At 44.9% G+C, this 17,944-nt stretch overlaps 1 protein-coding gene across 2 annotated transcripts in view; it reads left to right on the top strand.

The window, feature by feature from the left end:
* The first annotated feature begins 11,198 nt into the window (after positions 1-11,198).
* Positions 11,199-17,944, top strand: part of LOC126426798 (serine/threonine-protein phosphatase 6 regulatory ankyrin repeat subunit C-like) — a 32,740-nt gene continuing 25,994 nt past the window's right edge. For both annotated transcript variants that reach the window (XM_050088799.1, XM_050088800.1), the window contains exon 1: positions 11,199-11,306. The gene's annotated coding sequence lies outside the window, so the exon portion shown is untranslated. The remainder of the gene's footprint in view (positions 11,307-17,944) is intronic.

Genomic DNA, 17,944 nt, shown 5'->3' on the forward strand with positions numbered 1-17,944 from the left:
AGAAACGATTGTAGGACGGTTTTGCGTGAAGCACAGTTATATGATGCATGAACCAGGACACTGACAAATAAAATAAAAGAGAGGTTCCATGCAATGGAATTTATATATAGCACAATGTGAGTAGTGGAGCAATGTATGTTCCAGGACAATGATTTATGACTGATCCGCTGCTTGTTACCTATAAGGTCACCTATACCCTACCCTTTCTCACCTACCAGACAATCTCTGTCACTCTGGTGAAGTAGATATGGCAAGGAATTACAAAAATTTGGACTAGAGCGTCATCCTACAAGCTAGGGCATAGCAGGACAGCCCTCATGATTGCCACATTTATCCAAGGTGGCCAACACCATGACATCATAATGTCACAATGAAACAAGATGGATCCAAGATGGAGGAAGGTCACAGCGCCAGTAAGATGTTGTGAATTGTAATTTGAGTCTGTCACTATGACATTTCAGTGTAAAAACGGCAGGAAATTAAAAAGCTGTCATTTCTGACTCATATATACATTACATTAAGAAAATCGCACTGCAGGGCATCCAGTGTGTTAAATTGTCCTACTTGTTTTGTATTTGAAAACAATGGTTCAACCATCACTAATGTCAGACATGAACTAGAAACTTTCTATTTACATCAGCGCATGACTTTGTTCATGGTTCATAAATATGTGTGGTAACGTCGCAAGACGGTCGTTTAGCATTTTCAAATGTTTCAGACCTTTGTGTACCTATTATTACAGAAATGGGAGGTGAAATGAAAGACACCTGGGCCTTCAGTGAGCCAGACAGTGTACTCAGCTGTTCTACATGTCATCAGACCCCTTCCCTACAGCCACCATTCAATGTGGTCTGGTGTCTTGTATCATTGTAGGCATCCTCCATTGCCTTGCAGACCCAAATGAGGCATGTAAAATAGCAGAGAGAAAGACATTGAAAATATACATACATACCAGATGCTATTCTTTATCACTATAAATTATTAGCTATATCATTGAGAAAAGCATGTATTTTGTCACTATTATTTGTTCAAATGGTTCAAATGGCTCTGAGCACTATGGGACTTAACATCTGTGGCCATCACCCCCTAGAACTTAGAACTACTTAAACCTAACTAACCTAAGGACATGACACACATCCATGCCCGAGGCAGGATTCGAACCTGCGACCATAGCAGTCGCGCGGCTCCGGACTGAGCGCCAAGAACCGCGAGACCACCGGGGCCGGCACTATTATTTGTGACCCAACTAACTACCCAGCACTGCCTGGCTACGTATTGATTCCAATGTTGTATTAATCCATCTCCTCCTCCCCCTTCTCTGTCCATCTTCTCCTTCCACCCCCCTGGCCATCTCCTACACCTCCTTTCTCTGTCTACCTACTCCACTCCCCACTTGCAGTATACCTCTTCCTGGCCCTCTCTCTGTCCTTGTTCTCCTCCCCTTCTGGATGTTCATCTACACATCTCTCTTGTCTCCATCTCATCTTTCTTTTCTCTACCCTTCTCCTCCTTCCCCTCTGTCTGTCTGGCTCCTCCTTCACCTTCACTTTGTCTTCCCCCTGTCCTCGACCATCACTCCCTCTGACGGTTTTTCACCTGCTGCCTCCACTCTCTATACATGACTTTCTCTTTCCATTCTCTCTCTATCTCCTCTTCAATCTGCCCATTTTCTCTTCTTCTTTTTGTCTGTGAATTTCCTCCTCCATCTCCTCCTCCCCAACTCACTGACCATGTCTCCTTCACTCCCCACTTTGTCCATCTCCTTCACCCCCTTATCTCCTGAGTTTCTCACATCCTCCATCTCTCTGTGCCTGTCTCTTCTTTCTCCTCCTCCTATTCCTCTTCCTCTGCATCCTCCTCTATCCCCATCTCCCCCTCCTCTCCCTCTATATCTCCCCCTCTTTCCTTTCTCTATCCCTCTCCTTTCCACCTGTCCATCTCAAGCTATGTGCCGGACATCCATCATGTTGGAAGTTCATCGCCATTCTGTCATGCAGTGAAACATCGGTACAAAATTACTAGGGAAATCAGCATAAATTGCACCATTTAGAATGCCATCGATAAAATGGGGGCCAATTATCCTTCCTCCCATAGTGCTGCACCATACATTAATCGGCCAAGGTCGCTGATGTTACACTTGCGCAGCCATCGTGGATTTTCCGTTGCCCAACAGTGCATATGATGCCGGTTTACGTTACCGCTGTTGGTGAATGACGCTAAATAGAACGCGTGAATAAAAACCTGTCAACGCCCCGTAATTTCTCTTGTGCCCAGTGGCAGAACTGTACACGACGTTCAAAGTCGTCGTCATGCAATTCATGGTGCACAGAAACATGGTACGGGTGCAATCGATGTTAATGTAGCATTCTCAACACCGACGTTTTTGAGATTCCCGATTCTCGCGCAGTTTGTCTGCAGTTGATATCCGCTTGAACTATAGCAGCGTGTAGTGTTTCCTATTTTCTCGGGGTATGCCGTGAAAATATAAAATATAAAATCGGATTGGGTTTTGAATTTTGATGAAGTAAGTTACGGATAAGGCGGACTTCCTATTACTGATTGAGATCGTGCTGTAATTTGACCGTGCATGGCAGACCGGGTCGGCAACACTACAAAAAGCGACTGTCCGGAAATAGCATCAGAAACTAGTTGAATTTTACCTTATAATCTTGTTAGAAACGCAGTACTAATTACAATATAGTCTTCATGGCTGTCCTCCTAATTCTCTTGTAGGACGACCCGTCTTTCACTGTTCTCCGTCTGTTGAAAATTTCTGCAAGTTGTCACCGTCAGGATCAATTTACAAATTCGGCGATAACCATTTCGAATCACTATTGAAACAATTTCGTTTCGTAATATAATTTTAATTTCCACCTAAAAGCATATTTAACACAGTGCCGAAAAATACACGTCTTTCGTATGAAGACAAGAGAGAGAGTAATCAATTAGTTGTTAAAAACAAACACCTACGCAAAAGTAAAAACAAAAGATCAAAATTATTTATAAAAATCGGTCGCTGGCGCAGCGCTCTTCCGCATGCGCGATCGTAAATCACATCTTTGTATTGGCGGAGGCGCGGTAGTCAAAGCACCATTACAAGCGCCATCTAGCGGGCTGATCATAGCACCATCTGGTTTCCCCCTTCAGGCTAGACGAGTTTCGTTCTTTGTAGTTTTTTCGTTTGATGCCTATTTCGTGAGATATTTGGCCCTGTCACTACCAATGGACCACCCTGTATATGGGACTGAAATCGACTGCACGTTTAAAAGTGCGAAAAACCAGGAAGAATATCATGTCTCCGTCTGTAGATACAGCAGGCAGCAAGTCATGCTCCATTAGAAAAGTTGACATCTGGTGAAGAACAATCAAATGGCCGAAAGATAAGTCCGAGGCAACGCACATTCACTGGGCAAAGGTCTTTTGGGTACAGCTAGAACGGTTTCAGCCAGAAACATTCCAAGAATTCGCACACAACTCAAATTTCAACTTAAATTTCAATAGACATGCGATACCGATTCATGCAATGTAGTTCGCTGAGCACGAGTAACACAATTTTACTAAAAGGGTATAAAATAATGCTGAAGATCGTATGGCTAGATTGTATAACAAATGAGGAAGTTTTGAGATAAAGGCGGGAGTTGGACAGGGAGACGGACTTTCACCTCTTCTCTTCAACTGTGCACTGGACAAGGTGATCAGAGAGTGGGGAAAAGAAATGTAAATACGAAATATACCAAGCGGTATTTATCTGGGACACAAACGGAAGGTACTAGTAGTAGACTTTAACTTTCGCAGAGATCTGGCACTTGTATCAAGCTCAGTGGAAGTAGCTGTAAAGCAGCTCAATGCGCTCAAACTCCAGGCTGCCAAGTTAGGACTCCAATTGTTACTAGAAAAGACAAAATATCTCCCCAACATCAGTGATACTCCCAGTGAACTACAGCTGGAACAAGGTCAAATTGAGAAAGTTGAGAGATTCAAGTATCTAGGACAATGGTTGGAACCTAATCAATCAGAAGGAATAACTCGGATTAATAAATTACAATTAGCATATGGATTAACCAAGAACATCTATAATAAGAAATGCCTATTTCACAATTAGAAACTAAAACACTGCCAAAAGAGTTATCCGCTCTGGAGCCCTATATGCCTTAGAATGCTTGAATCTGAACAGGAAAGGCTTGACAGATAAACTAGAGGTTCAGGGGAGGAAGATTCTGAGAAAAATTCTGGGACTGGTCAAAACAGATGGTGAGTGTAGAAGACAATAAAACCAGGAGCTGTACAGTCATACTGAGAAAATCACAGATGTAGCCAGGAAGACACGTCTCGCTTTCTACGGACATATCACAAGGATGGACCAAACAATACTAACTAACCTACTTCTCCACAACTGAAAGAGCAGAAAGACTGTGACACCATGGCTGATAGAAGTCAAGAAAGACATCCAAGAACTGAACATAACTGAAAGGGACGTTAGAAATCGAGCACTTCTAGGAAGGATAGTAAAAGAAAAGAGGCTTCAAGACAGATCATCCCGTAAAAAGACCGGCGCCCTCTGGACAAAGGAGAGAAAGGAGAAACATAGCCAGAAAATGCGGGATTACTGGGCAAACATCAAGTCCCTCTCCAGGCTGAAAAGATGAATATCGTGGTCCTTAGCTTACCCATTCGAAAGAAGAAGAAGAAATGAGGAAGCAGTAAAGAAAACTGGTTAAAAAAGAACTCATGGCACGACTTGGCTCAAACAGAGGATTGCTTGAGAAGACACATCCTGAGGCATCGAGGAATAGTCAACGTGATACTGGAAGGAAGTGTGAGGGGCAGGGTGGGAGGAGAGGTGGCGAAAACTGTAGAGGAAGAAGAGGCTTGAAAAAAGCAAGCAGCTTCAAATGGATGGAGTTGGCAGTTGTTATATGAGACCTGGACAGACAAGGCTAGTGCAGAAAGCTGCATCAGACCAGTATTGAGACTGTAGACCTCAACCACAGCAATCAAAGGAAAGTCTATGAGGATTCTGAGATATAAGAGAAGATTGAAACGGTAACGTGATGGAATCTTGGGTGTTACAGCGCGTTTTCGGGTCCCCAGGTCTTCCCTCACTGATACAGCAGGTGGCCATGCCAACCACCGGCGTCGACGTCAGCAATGGCAGTGACGAGGTGTGTAGGTGCCAGGCGTTTGTGTCCAACCAGCTTAGTAATACAGGGTGAGTCACCTAACGTTACCGCTGGATATACACTCCTGGAAATGGAAAAAAGAACACATTGACACCGGTGTGTCAGACCCACCATACTTGCTCCGGACACTGCGAGAGGGCTGTACAAGCAATGATCACACGCACGGCACAGTGGACACACCAGGAACCGCGGTGTTGGCCGTCGAATGGCGCTAGCTGCGCAGCATTTGTGCACCGCCGCCGTCAGTGTCAGCCAGTTTGCCGTGGCATACGGAGCTCCATCGCAGTCTTTAACACTGGTAGCATGCCGCGACAGCGTGGACGTGAACCGTATGTGCTGTTGACGGACTTTAAGCGAGGGCGTATAGTGGGCATGCGGGAGGCCGGGTGGACGTACCGCCGAATTGCTCAACACGTGGGGCGTGAGGTCTCCACAGTACATCGATGTTGTCGCCAGTGGTCGGCGGAAGGTGCACGTGCCCGTCGACCTGGGACCGGACCGCAGCGACGCACGGATGCACGCCAAGACCGTAGGATCCTACGCAGTGCCGTAGGGGACCGCACCGCCACTTCCCAGCAAATTAGGGACACTGTTGCTCCTGGGGTATCGGCGAGGACCATTCGCAACCGTCTCCATGAAGCTGGGCTACGGTCCCGCACACCGTTAGGCCGTCTTCCGCTCACGCCCCAACATCGTGCAGCCCGCCTCCAGTGGTGTCGCGACAGGCGTGAATGGAGGGACGAATGGAGACGTGTCGTCTTCAGCGATGAGAGTCGCTTCTGCCTTGGTGCCAATGATGGTCGTATGCGTGTTTGGCGCCGTGCAGGTGAGCGCCGCAATCAGGACTGCATACGACCGAGGCACACAGGGCCAACACCCGGCATCATGGTGTGGGGAGCGATCTCCTACACTGGCCGTACACCACTGGTGATCGTCGAGGGGACACTGAATAGTGCACGGTACATCCAAACCGTCATCGAACCCATCGTTCTACCATTCCTAGACCGGCAAGGGAACTTGCTGTTCCAACAGGACAATGCACGTCCGCATGTATCCCGTGCCACCCAACGTGCTCTAGAAGGTGTAAGTCAACTACCCTGGCCAGCAAGATCTCCGGATCTGTCCCCCATTGAGCATGTTTGGGACTGGATGAAGCGTCGTCTCACGCGGTCTGCACGTCCAGCACGAACGCTGGTCCAACTGAGGCGCCAGGTGGAAATGGCATGGCAAGCCGTTCCACAGGACTACATCCAGCATCTCTCCAATCGTCTCCATGGGAGAATAGCAGCCTGCATTGCTGCGAAAGGTGGATATACACTGTACTAGTGCCGACATTGTGCATGCTCTGTTGCCTGTGTCTATGTGCCTGTGGTTCTGCCAGTGTGATCATGTGATGTATCTGACCCCAGGAATGTGTCAATAAAGTTTCCCCTTCCTGGGACAATGAATTCACGGTGTTCTTATTTCAATTTCCAGGAGTGTATTTCGTAAACCACATCAAACACTGACGAACCGATTCCACAGACCGAGCGTGAGGAGGGGGGCTAGTGTAATTGTTTAATACAAACCATACAAAAATGCACGAAGTATGTTTTTTAACACAAACCTACGTTTTTTAAAATGGAACCCCGTTAGTTTTGTTAGCACATCTGAACATATAAACAAATACGTAATCAGTGCCGTTGGTTGCATTGTAAAATGTTGATTACATCCGGAGATATTGTAACCTAAATTTGACGCTTGAGTACCACTCCTCCGCTGTTCGATCGTGTGTATCGGAGAGCACCGAATTACGTAGGGATCCAAAGGGAACGGTGATGGACCTTAGGTACAGAAGAGACTGGAACAGCACATTACGTCCACATGCTAACACCTTTTTATTGGTCTTTTTCACTGACGCACATGTACATTACCATGAGGGGTGAGGTGCACGTACACACGTGGTTTCCGTTTTCAATTACGGAGTGGAATAGAGTGTGTCCCGACATGTCAGGCCAATAGATGTTCAATGTGGTGGCCATCATTTGCTGCACACAATTGCAATCTCTGGCGTAATGAATGTCGTACACGCCGCAGAACATCTGGTGTAATGTCGCCGCAGGCTGCCACAGTACGTTGTTTCATATCCTCTGGGGTTGTAGGCACATCACGGTACACATTCTCCTTTAACGTACCCCACAGAAAGAAGTCTAGAGGTGTAAGATCAGAAGAACGTGCTGGCCAATTTATGCGTCCTCCACGTCCTACGAAACGCCCGTCGAACATCCTGTCAAGGGTCAGCCTAGTGTTAATTGCGGAATGTGCAGGTGCACCATCATGCTGATACCACATAAATCGACGCGTTTCCAGTGGGACATTTTCGAGCAACGTTAGCAGATCATTCTGTAGAAACGCGATGTATGTTGCAGCTGTTGAGTGGTACTCAAGCGTCAACTTTAGGTTACAGTATCTCCGGATGTAATTAACATTTTACAATGCAACAAACGGCACTGATTACGTATTTGTTTATATGTTCAAATGTGCTAACAAAACTAACGGGGTTCCATTTAAAAAAACGTAGATTTGTGTTAAAAAACGTACTTCGTGCATTTTTGTATGGTTTGTATTAAACAATTACACTAGCCCCTCTCCTCACGTTTGGTCTGTGGAATCGGTTCGTCAATATTTGATGTGGTTTACGAAATACATCCAGCGGTAACGCTATGTGACTCACCCTGTATAGGTCAGGTGGATGTGGAGTCGTGATAAGTTGGCAGTGCCTCTGACCCCACAGTGAATGAAGATGTCTACGCTGTAGTCAAAAATTAAAGCAACAAATCACTATTTCCCCTACCTGTGTCTAATTCACGGTACAATCCTCATACAAACTGTCAACGGATCTCCATACAATCGTGTTCTGCACGGAACATGGCATTCCGATCAACAGACAGCCGCGCCAGCAATGATGTTAGGGTTGTCTCAAATCCAAAATCGAGTGTGTACACAGTCATAGACTGTGCTGTATGGCACAATGAAGAAGGCTTCCAGACTCTCTCCAGTGGAGGGGCGTAGGAAGAAGAATGGAAGCAGAACAGTCGCAGATTGTTGTGGTCGAATGGTTTAATGTGAATCGTTTTGTTGTTTCTGATGAGGCGACAGTTCATAGAGACTGCATCCTGAAGACCAGAGCAGGGCCGACCGAGAGAGAACCGCTATTTGGCTGTAAGGGCACCACAGTACTGCCTTAGTACCGCACGGCAACTGGAATCTGAGCTCGTAGCGTCCTCTGGACGTGCTGTATCGAGGCAAACGGTGTACAGAACGCTTCTGCAGAGTGGCCTTCATTGTCAGAGACCCGTGTACGTGTACCTCTGACACGTCTTCACAGAAGGGAATGTCTAGAGCGGAGTCGTCAACATGCCACCTGGACAGTCGAACAGTGAGCCAATGTTCTTTTCACAGCTGAGTCGTTGTTTGATCTGGAGAGTGTTTCTCGACGGATTCGCATCTGGAGGGAACGTAGAGCACCATTTCTGGATCGAAACATTACAGAAAGAGAGCAATATCGAGGACGATTCCTAATTGTGTGAGCAGGGATTATGTTGACTACTTGAACACCTCCTCATCAACTCGTACAGATCAGTAGGCAAGGTTCAACAGTTTCCAGGTATTGTGAAGAGATGCTGGGATCTCGTGTGGGGTTGCTGCAAGGTGCTCTGGGCCGAGACTTGGTACTGATGGAGGATAATACTCGACCTTTCAGAGCATGGCTGGTTGATATTTTCTTGGAAATGGAAGAATTCGCACTCATGGCGTGGTCTGCCCACTCTTCCCATTTGAGCCCCAATAGAGCATGTCTGGGATGTGATAGGGAGATGGGTTGCATCACGCCAGTATCCACCAACCACTCTCCGAAACTTGCGAGCAGCTCTGCAGGGAGAATGGTCATTATTGTCTCAACATGAGATTGGTGACAACGTCGTTGTCAGGCCTGTACTGTTACCATAGGTGGTCTCAGCCCATATTGGAAAGAACGAACAACATTTTTTTTCTACCGTCATGCAGGCTGCAGTTGATTACGTTCTAATTTCCTTACATTGTTTCTACTTTACTATCATCGGTTTATGCTGTTTTGTGCCAAAAAAAGACGGAACTTTGCAAAATTTCTGTTTGTTGCTTTAATTTTGGACGCCAGTGTAGTTGTAACAAAGTGGACTGTCCACACGTCTACAAAGAATGGCGTAGCAATCGCAACCGCGTAATGTGACGTAAGAGCTGTGGCCGTCAAAACGTCCTGACTGAGAGGGAACGAAGATGAGTGACACAGCTCGTCAACGACAGTCTGGTTTCAAACCCTACAGGAACATCTACATCCACATCTACATCTACGTGATTACTCTGCTATTCACAATAAAGTGCCTGGCAGCAGGTTCAATGAACCCCATTGGAGCTGTCTCTCTACTGTTCCACTCTGGAACTGCGCGGGAACAACGAGCACTTAAATTTTCCTGTGCGAGCCGTGATTTCTGTTATTTTATCGTGATGATCATTTCTCCCTATGTAGGTGGGTGCCAACAGAATGTTTTCACAATCGGAGGAGAAAACTGGTGAATGAAATTTCGTGAGAAGATCCAGTCGCAACGAAAAACGCCTTTGTTTTAGTTATGGCCACTCCAATTCACGTATTATGTCTGTGGCACTATCTCTCCTATTTCGCGATAATACAAAACGAGTTGCTCTTCTTTGAACTTTTTCGGTATCATCCGTCAGTCCCACCTAATGCTGGTCCCACACTGCTCAGCAATACTGCAGAACAGGGTGGAAAAGGGTGAATGAATACACAGACATATCGAGAAGTTTCTGGGCGAATATAGTGAAGGATATGCATGCAATGGGCATTTGGAATCGTGTACTTCGAGAAAGCGCGTTTCTCGCAGCAGCAGCCAAACAACGCAGAAACTGCCCTGTGGGTGGCTGGAGGCGGGTAATACGCTCCCACGTGTCACAGCTGTGCCTCTTGTCGAGGGAGGAGTGTCGAGTGCACCGACGGCGGAGTGAGCCCTCCAGCCCGCTATGTGTGGAGGGCGTACTTCTCACTGCAGGGGTTCTCTGATGTTCAAGCGGTGTTTCTCGTAACGTCACCTGAGCCCATTCATTCAGGTTACCAGAACATGAACATCGATATTTAACTGAACGTTCTCGTCGTCCAACTGCTGCCCTTTCTTTCGAACCTTCGCGATGAACATGGTGCGGACACTGCAGTCTTCCAAAATGGCAACACGCCCTTTCGCACGACTGCACCGACACGTTCCTGGGATTTCGAGCACTCAGACAGCCAAACGCACCTCGACTGACCCTCTAAATCAATCGATCTTAATTTGATAAAAAATTGTGTCACACCATTTGAAACTGTGTGTGCAAAGTATTATCACGATGCAGTTTGGCAGCTCCTCGGATCTGATCATCACTTATATGGCATACCTGAAGAAACATGTGAACTTTCTTTTCTTTATCTGGGTGTGTATCTGAGGGGCCAATGGTCTTGCCGCAGTGGTAACAGCGGTTACCTGTCAGATCAGTTAAGCGCTGTCGGGCTGGGCTAGCGCTCGGATGGGTGACCATCCGGTCTGCCGAGAGCTGTGGGCTAGCTGGGTGCACTCAGCCATTGAGAGGCAAACTGAGGAGGTACTCGATTTAGAAGTAGCGGCTCCGGTCTCGGGAACTGACGTACGGCCGGGAGAATGGTGTGCTGGCCACATGCCTCTCCATATTCGCCTGTGGGCTGAGGATAACATGGCGGCCGGTCGGTACCGTTGGGCCTTCGTGGCCCGTTCGAGAGGAGTTTAGTTTTAGTGTATCTCAAGGGAAGGGACAGATAGGGCACTCGCGGTGGGCCAGTACGAGGCCGCCATGGAATCTGACGGGCAGGGGCGACGAGCTCAGAATGAGCAGAAGCACGAGCGTTAGGATTATCACGGGCCTGTGGCGTGAGGCGCTGCGCGGTGATACTTTGGACGCCAGATACGTGCAGAGGTTATCCTATCGTTGCGGGCGTGGAGCAGAGGTGACAGGGTGAGGAGGAAAGGCAGCATTCGCGACCGCCACTGTACTGCCTGCTACGGCGCGGAGCGGAACGAGGCGTCTTCGGTAAGTCTCTGCGTATTTCTTCCACCACCGAGCGGTGGCCAGTGCCCCCACTGTTGCTGCGGGTTGTTGTAGTTTTCGGTAAGGGGACTGGTTGATGCAGCTCCTTATGCTACTCTGTCCTGTGCCGGCTTCCTCGTTTGCAGATAACTACTGCAACCTACACCCTTTTGAACCTGTTTACAGTGTTCATCCCTTAGTATCGGTCTACAATTCTTAACCCCCCCCCCCCCACCTTCTACTTCCCTCCAATAGTAATACAATGCCCCAATGCCCCAAAGTACGACTGTTGATAAAATACCGATATTTCGATATGTTGATATTCTTCCCGGAAATATAGATGTATATCGTGTAACGTACCTGCAACAAATGAAGGCTATGTTCGTCTGTGAAAATAGACTCGATAAGCATTTTGAGGTATCAGCAATCGGAATGTAACCTGAATAGCACCGTGTGCGTGTAGTATGAGTGTCAGTTTCACTGTCATTTAAGCCCTCAACATATCGTTACATGACAAACTTAAAACTAACATTTGGATAAGCTATATGACTGCATATTTGAATATGAATTTGCAAATGGTACAGAATCTCCCTTGTGGAACGAATTTACTGCATTAGAGTACATAACATGTAGTGGTGTGTCAGTGTCTGATTTGGCCCTGAGTTTTGCACTCACCTGTTTAGATGGCTGCCTTTTTCCGAGTGGTTTACAGAAATTTGCAGCAGCAACGGTTAAAGCTCATTGTTATTAAGAATGAATGTAATAAAAAAGAGTTTGCTTTGGTTCTGTCAACTACTAAATAACTTGTAAGAATGGATTTCATAAATTAAATCTACTTAAAAACTTCACAAATCATCATGACCAATAATAGTTTAACAAGTATTAGTAATGCCGAAATGTCTGACAGTCCCCTTGTAAGTATCAATAATGGCTGAGTGCCAGATTAACAAATTATTTCAATTTCGATGTTAACATTAACATTTAGTAACCACAGCATATTTATGAATTAGATGTAGCACTCACTCCGTCTTCAGGCCACCAGTGGCCTACCGGGACCATCCGACCGCCGTGTCATCCTCAGCGGAGGATGCGGATAGGACGGGCGTGTGGTCAGCACACCGCTCTCCCGGTCGTAAGATGGTATTCTTGACCGAAGCCCCTACTATTGGGTCGAGTAGCTCCTCAATTGGCATCACGAGGCTGAAAAATGGCAACAGCGCATGGCGGCCAGGGTGACCCATACAAGTGCCGGCCACGCCCGACAGCGCTTAACTTCGGCGATCTCACGGGAACTGGTGTATCCACTGCGGCAAGACCGTTGCCGAATTAGATGTAGAGAATGATTATTATTATTTGAAGGATAAGGAGGCCTCTTTAACTGACAAGCAAAACATAGGATTGTTGCGGACTAGCAATCACGAGCCTAACCCTGCAATTGCTTTTGCGCTGTGCTTGCGACTTTTACCTTCAATTACATCCGCAAGCGTAGCTAAGGCATCTAAATCTCTCCTGGCCATATAAATGAAATCAGGCCTTGAGTGTGGTGAGATCTGCCATCACCGACGTCAGGGCAGCGTGAAACGTCTTTCGTCTCCGACCTCTCCACCAACACTACTGAAATTTCACTCTCACAGACAGACCTCGTCTCACAACAATGCTTAGAATCGCGCTCTCATGTTTCGCCATCAGATTGTTACTATCGATATCTGAGTGCTTATTTATTTCCACAGAGAATCGCAGAATCTTACTCAAGGCAAAGAATAGCCTCAAGTTGGCTGTATTATTTTCGGTACTCAATGCAATATTTAATCAGCGTAATGGAGAATTCTGACACACTCCTTACAATCAGCAATATTTTATTCCACGATATATCGATGTCGAAATGGAATATCGGGTCCCGATATTTTTCGCAATTTTCATTAAATATTTGAAATGGTTCTTTAAAAATTGTAGTCAAATGTATGTTTACTCTCCCTCTGTCTCACTAGTTTTTGAGCTTTCATCACTCCAGGCTTTCTCTCTGACGGTGTGAAGCAAGCATATGTGGCACAGAAAGGGGGGGGGGGATAAGGGGGGGGGGTGGCGATTGAAAAGAGAGTAATAAGATTTCTGGGATTAAACAATAACATAGTTGCGTTAAAAAACCATTTATAACGCAACTGATATGCTGTTTCTTCATATCGGCATTCTTTATACACAGCTGCTGAAAATTGTGACCAAAGATCTAAAAAACAAGACTGGTCGTTGCGGTGGACAGAGACGTGTATAAGGAAATGCTGACGTAATCGGCAAAAACTGCAACGTTTAACTCCACCACACAGTTTCGACTCTTCGACTGCCAGTTCGCAGCTGTTTGAGGAAATGAAAGAAGCTGGGAAGTCGACCTGAATGGAAGTTGTGTTTTTAAATTTCGTATTTTTTGCTACATCAGTGTGCTTCATTTCTATTTTTAGTGGTTTGTTGAGAAGCTACATATACCGCAACACTTACTTTGTTCAGATAGGACTATCAGGCTCCTCAGTTGTTGTGCTTTTAAGTCGCCGTAGCGTGAATATTCGTCCACAGTTTTTATACACACTTTTCATTTTTGTTTTTTGGCTTATTCTTCTCAGTTTTCCTACTTCGAAATTTACAGTATCTTATTCTTACAGTACTGTGATTGGGACTTTTTATCTAATACGTGACGCTCAGAGCAACTCATGGCAAGTTTTTATTCAAATAATCTTGCGAAGCGGCATTCCACACGACATTTTTGTCTGTAATCATCTACAAACTTAAGCGTGCTTCCTTTGGAGTCAGTAAGCATTACTGCTCATAAATGGCTCTACAGCATAACCTCAACACACTACACAGGCAAATACATATGGGCAACGGCTACCCGTCGTCTGCCAAAAAGCACAAAGGTTCCTACCGAAGGCCGATAGCAACGCGCTTGCAAACTTGCGCTATCGGAAACTGATGCGCTTGCGCAACCTTGAAGACAAAGAAGGCATCGTGTGGAAGCAGGCAGGCTGCTGGGTCGTTGATGTACAGAACTTTTAGTAATAAATCAATACTTACATGTACAACTCTAAAACCGGCAACATATTTACAATATGGAGGCGATATTTTAATAGACCGGTGAGACGTTATTTTTTCTGTTGATATATCGACACACTCCTTTGATATATCGATACACTTCTTTGATAAATCGATAACCGATATTTTTGTTCTTTTTAAATATCGGTATATGGTATCCCCGACATTTAAAAAAATATCAGTTATATTCCCCAAAGTCAGGTTCTACTAGTTTTTCAATTCTTGTGTAACCGATTCGTTTTAGTAGTTCGCGAACACCACTTATTAAACCGACAGCTCGGTAATATTGACACCTGTCAGCCCCTAATTGGAATTATTATATTCTTCTTCAACAATGAGGAAATTTCCCCTGTCTCACACATCTTGCACATCAGATGGAACATCTGTTGTTCTGTCGGAACATCGTCTACTCCAGGGGCCTCATTTCGATTTACATCTTTCAGTTCTCAGTCCATCTCGTAGTATGAAATCGCCCACCTCATTTTCGTCCACACCCTGTTCCCTTTATATAATATTGCCTTTAAGTTCATTATGCATGTATAGACCCTCTATACGTTCTTGGCGCCTTGTAGCTTTCCATTCTTTGCTCAGTACTGGTTTTCTGTCTGAGCTCTCGGTATTTATACAGCACCTTCTCTTTTCTCTAAAGGTTCCTTCAGTTTTCTTGTAGGCGTATCCACTTCTCATATAGGGTTATAGATGCTTCCATATTCTTACATTTGTCCTCTAACCTTCCCTGCTTGGCCATTGCCATTTTATTTCAATCTCGCCTACATCATTTGTTGGTTTTAATATTTTCTCCTTTCATCAATTAAATTCAATATCTCCTGTCATATCCCAGGATTTGTACTGGTCTTTTTAGCGTTCTGCTCTCAAAGCTACGTATTTGTCTTCTACCGTATTCATTTCCCCTGTTTCAATCAATCGTTGCCTAATGCTCCCTCTGACAGCCTCAACTTATGATTATTTCAACTTATCCAGCTCCCCTTAATTTCCTGCCTTTTTGCTATGCCATCTGTTTTATTCATAAACAATAAATTGTTGTCATAGTCCAGCTCTGACCTTGGAAGTATCTTACAGCTTAATATGTTGTTGCGAAATCTCTGTCTGACCATTATATAATGAATCCAAAACCTTCCTGTATCTCAAGGTCTCTTCCACGTATACAACCTTCTATCATAATTCTTCAAAAACTGGTCAGCAGTGAGTAAATTTTGCTCTGAGCAGATTTCTACCAGGCGGCTTCCTCTTTTATACCTTTCCCTCACTCCATATTCCTCTACTACATTCCCTTCATTTCCTTTCCCGCAAATGAATTCCAGTCCCCCATCACAATTAAATTTTTCCTTCTCTTATCTGAATGGTTTATTTTATCTCATCATATATTTTTTTCAGTTTCTTCGTCATCTGTGGAGCTAGTTGGCATATAAACTTGTGGAGGAGTGATAAGTGTTGGCTTCATTCCGAACTTGGCTGCAATAATGCGCTCACTATGCTGTTCGTAGTAGCTTACTGATATTCCTATTTCCATTTTTGTTAGTAGACCTAATTCTGGATTGCTTCTATACTGGTATCATTGTCTATTTATAACCCTGTACTCACCTGGCGAGAAGTGCTGTTCATTCTGCCATAGAGCTTCACCAATCCCTCGTATATCTTACCTCAAACTCCCCACTCCACATTTCACATTTTCTAACCCTCTTGCTCGCTTAAGTGATCTAACATTCTAGACACATAGATTGTGAGATCGGTTTTTCCGAATGGCAACGTCCTCCTGAGTAGTCCGCGCCCGGAGATCGGAATGGGAAACTGTTTTACCTAGGAATATTTTACCCGAGAAGATGCTATCGTCGTTTAACCATACTGCAGAGCTGCATGCCGTCGTGAAAAGTAAGGGCTACCGTTTCTCCTTGATTTCAGCTGTTCGTAGTACCATGGCAGCACAGTCATATTTGTTGACGGTACAAAGTCGGAGGAGGCAATCACAGTTACTCGTTATTTAAAGCGGTGGATGTAGAAATGAGGGAAAGTGAGGAAAAACCAAGGTTTTTTCTCTTGGTGATCAAATGTTTGAGTGAAACGAAAACATAACTTCATATCAGTTACGCAACGGATATTTGTGCGAATTTTCATAGCCAAACGAAGAGGAAGAAGTGGACAAGTGCGTCATCAAATCGACCAGCTTGACATCTAGTGCTGCAAACAAATACTGGGTCTCCATAAACTACCTTTACAACTTAAGGCTTTAATACCATTAAAACAATCATAGATATTAACAAATGGTTTTGAACGTGCGATGAGATAAACTTATGACGTTTTGTTTCCTCACTCCTACATAGGAGTCTGTGCACCGTTAATGGCACGGATAGTGTGTGATCGTAATTCCATTTATCTGCAGGTAGGATTGAAGACGTCCATGGTGACATGTTAAAAAGCATTGAGAATGCGTGCTTTCAAGTCCTGTGGGTCTCCAACCAGGGTTCTCGTACACCAGATCGCTTACAAAACCCCACAGGAAGAAGTCCTGCGGTGTGGGGGACAGGGGAAGGACGTCTGCGTGAAGCAGGCCGCACGCTGAGCGCGCTCCTCTGGCGTCCACATTTCATCAGAATTTCAGTTTCAGTTCTGAGTCAAAACTGCGTCACCTGGAAGCTAAAGAAAACTTCATGAGTTATATTGTCACATGTTGAAAACCATTTGTCAATACCTAGTGTAGTTTTAAAGTTATTAAAGTCTTTAAAGTCTTAAGTTACAAAGACAGTTTGTCGACACCTTGTAACTGATTTACTTGAAAATAATCACGATAATCGACAAAATCGTAATTAGTTATTCCTTCTGAATCTGCTTAGTGTATTCATCTCTTGGTTTCCCTCTACGATTTTTACCCTCCACGCTGCCCTCCAATATTAAATTGGTGACACCTTGATGCCTCAGAACATGTCCTACCAACCGATCCCTTCTTCTAGCCAAGTTGCGCCACAAATTCCTCCTCTTTGCAATTCTGTTCAGTACCTCCTCATTAGTTACGTGTTCTACCCATCTAATCTTCAGTATTCTTCTCTAGCACCACATTTCAAAAGCTTCTATTCTCTTCTTGTCTAAACTATTTATCGTCCATGTTTCATTTCCATGCATGGCTACACTCCACACGAATACTTTCAGAAAAGACTTCCTGACACTCAAATCTATACTCGATGTTAACAAATTTCCGTTCCTCAGAAACGCTTTCCTTGCCATTGCCAGTCTACATTTTATATCCTCTCTACTTCGACCATCATCAGTTATCTTGCTTCCCAAATAGCAAAACTCATCCACTACTTTAAGTGTCTCAATTCCTAATCTAATTCCCTTAACATCACCTGATTTAATTCGAGTACATTCCCCTATACTCGTTTTGCTTTTGTTGATGTGCATCTTATATCCTCCTTTCAAGAGACTGCCCATTCCGTTAAACAGCTCTTCCAGGTCCTTTGCTGTCTCTGACAGAATTACAATGTCATCGGCAAACCTCAAAGTTTTTATTTTTCTCCATGGATTTTAATTCCTACTCCAAATTTTTCTTT

The sequence above is a fragment of the Schistocerca serialis genome, chromosome 11 (genome assembly GCF_023864345.2).
Source record: "Schistocerca serialis cubense isolate TAMUIC-IGC-003099 chromosome 11, iqSchSeri2.2, whole genome shotgun sequence".
NCBI classification, from domain to species: Eukaryota; Metazoa; Arthropoda; class Insecta; order Orthoptera; family Acrididae; genus Schistocerca; species Schistocerca serialis.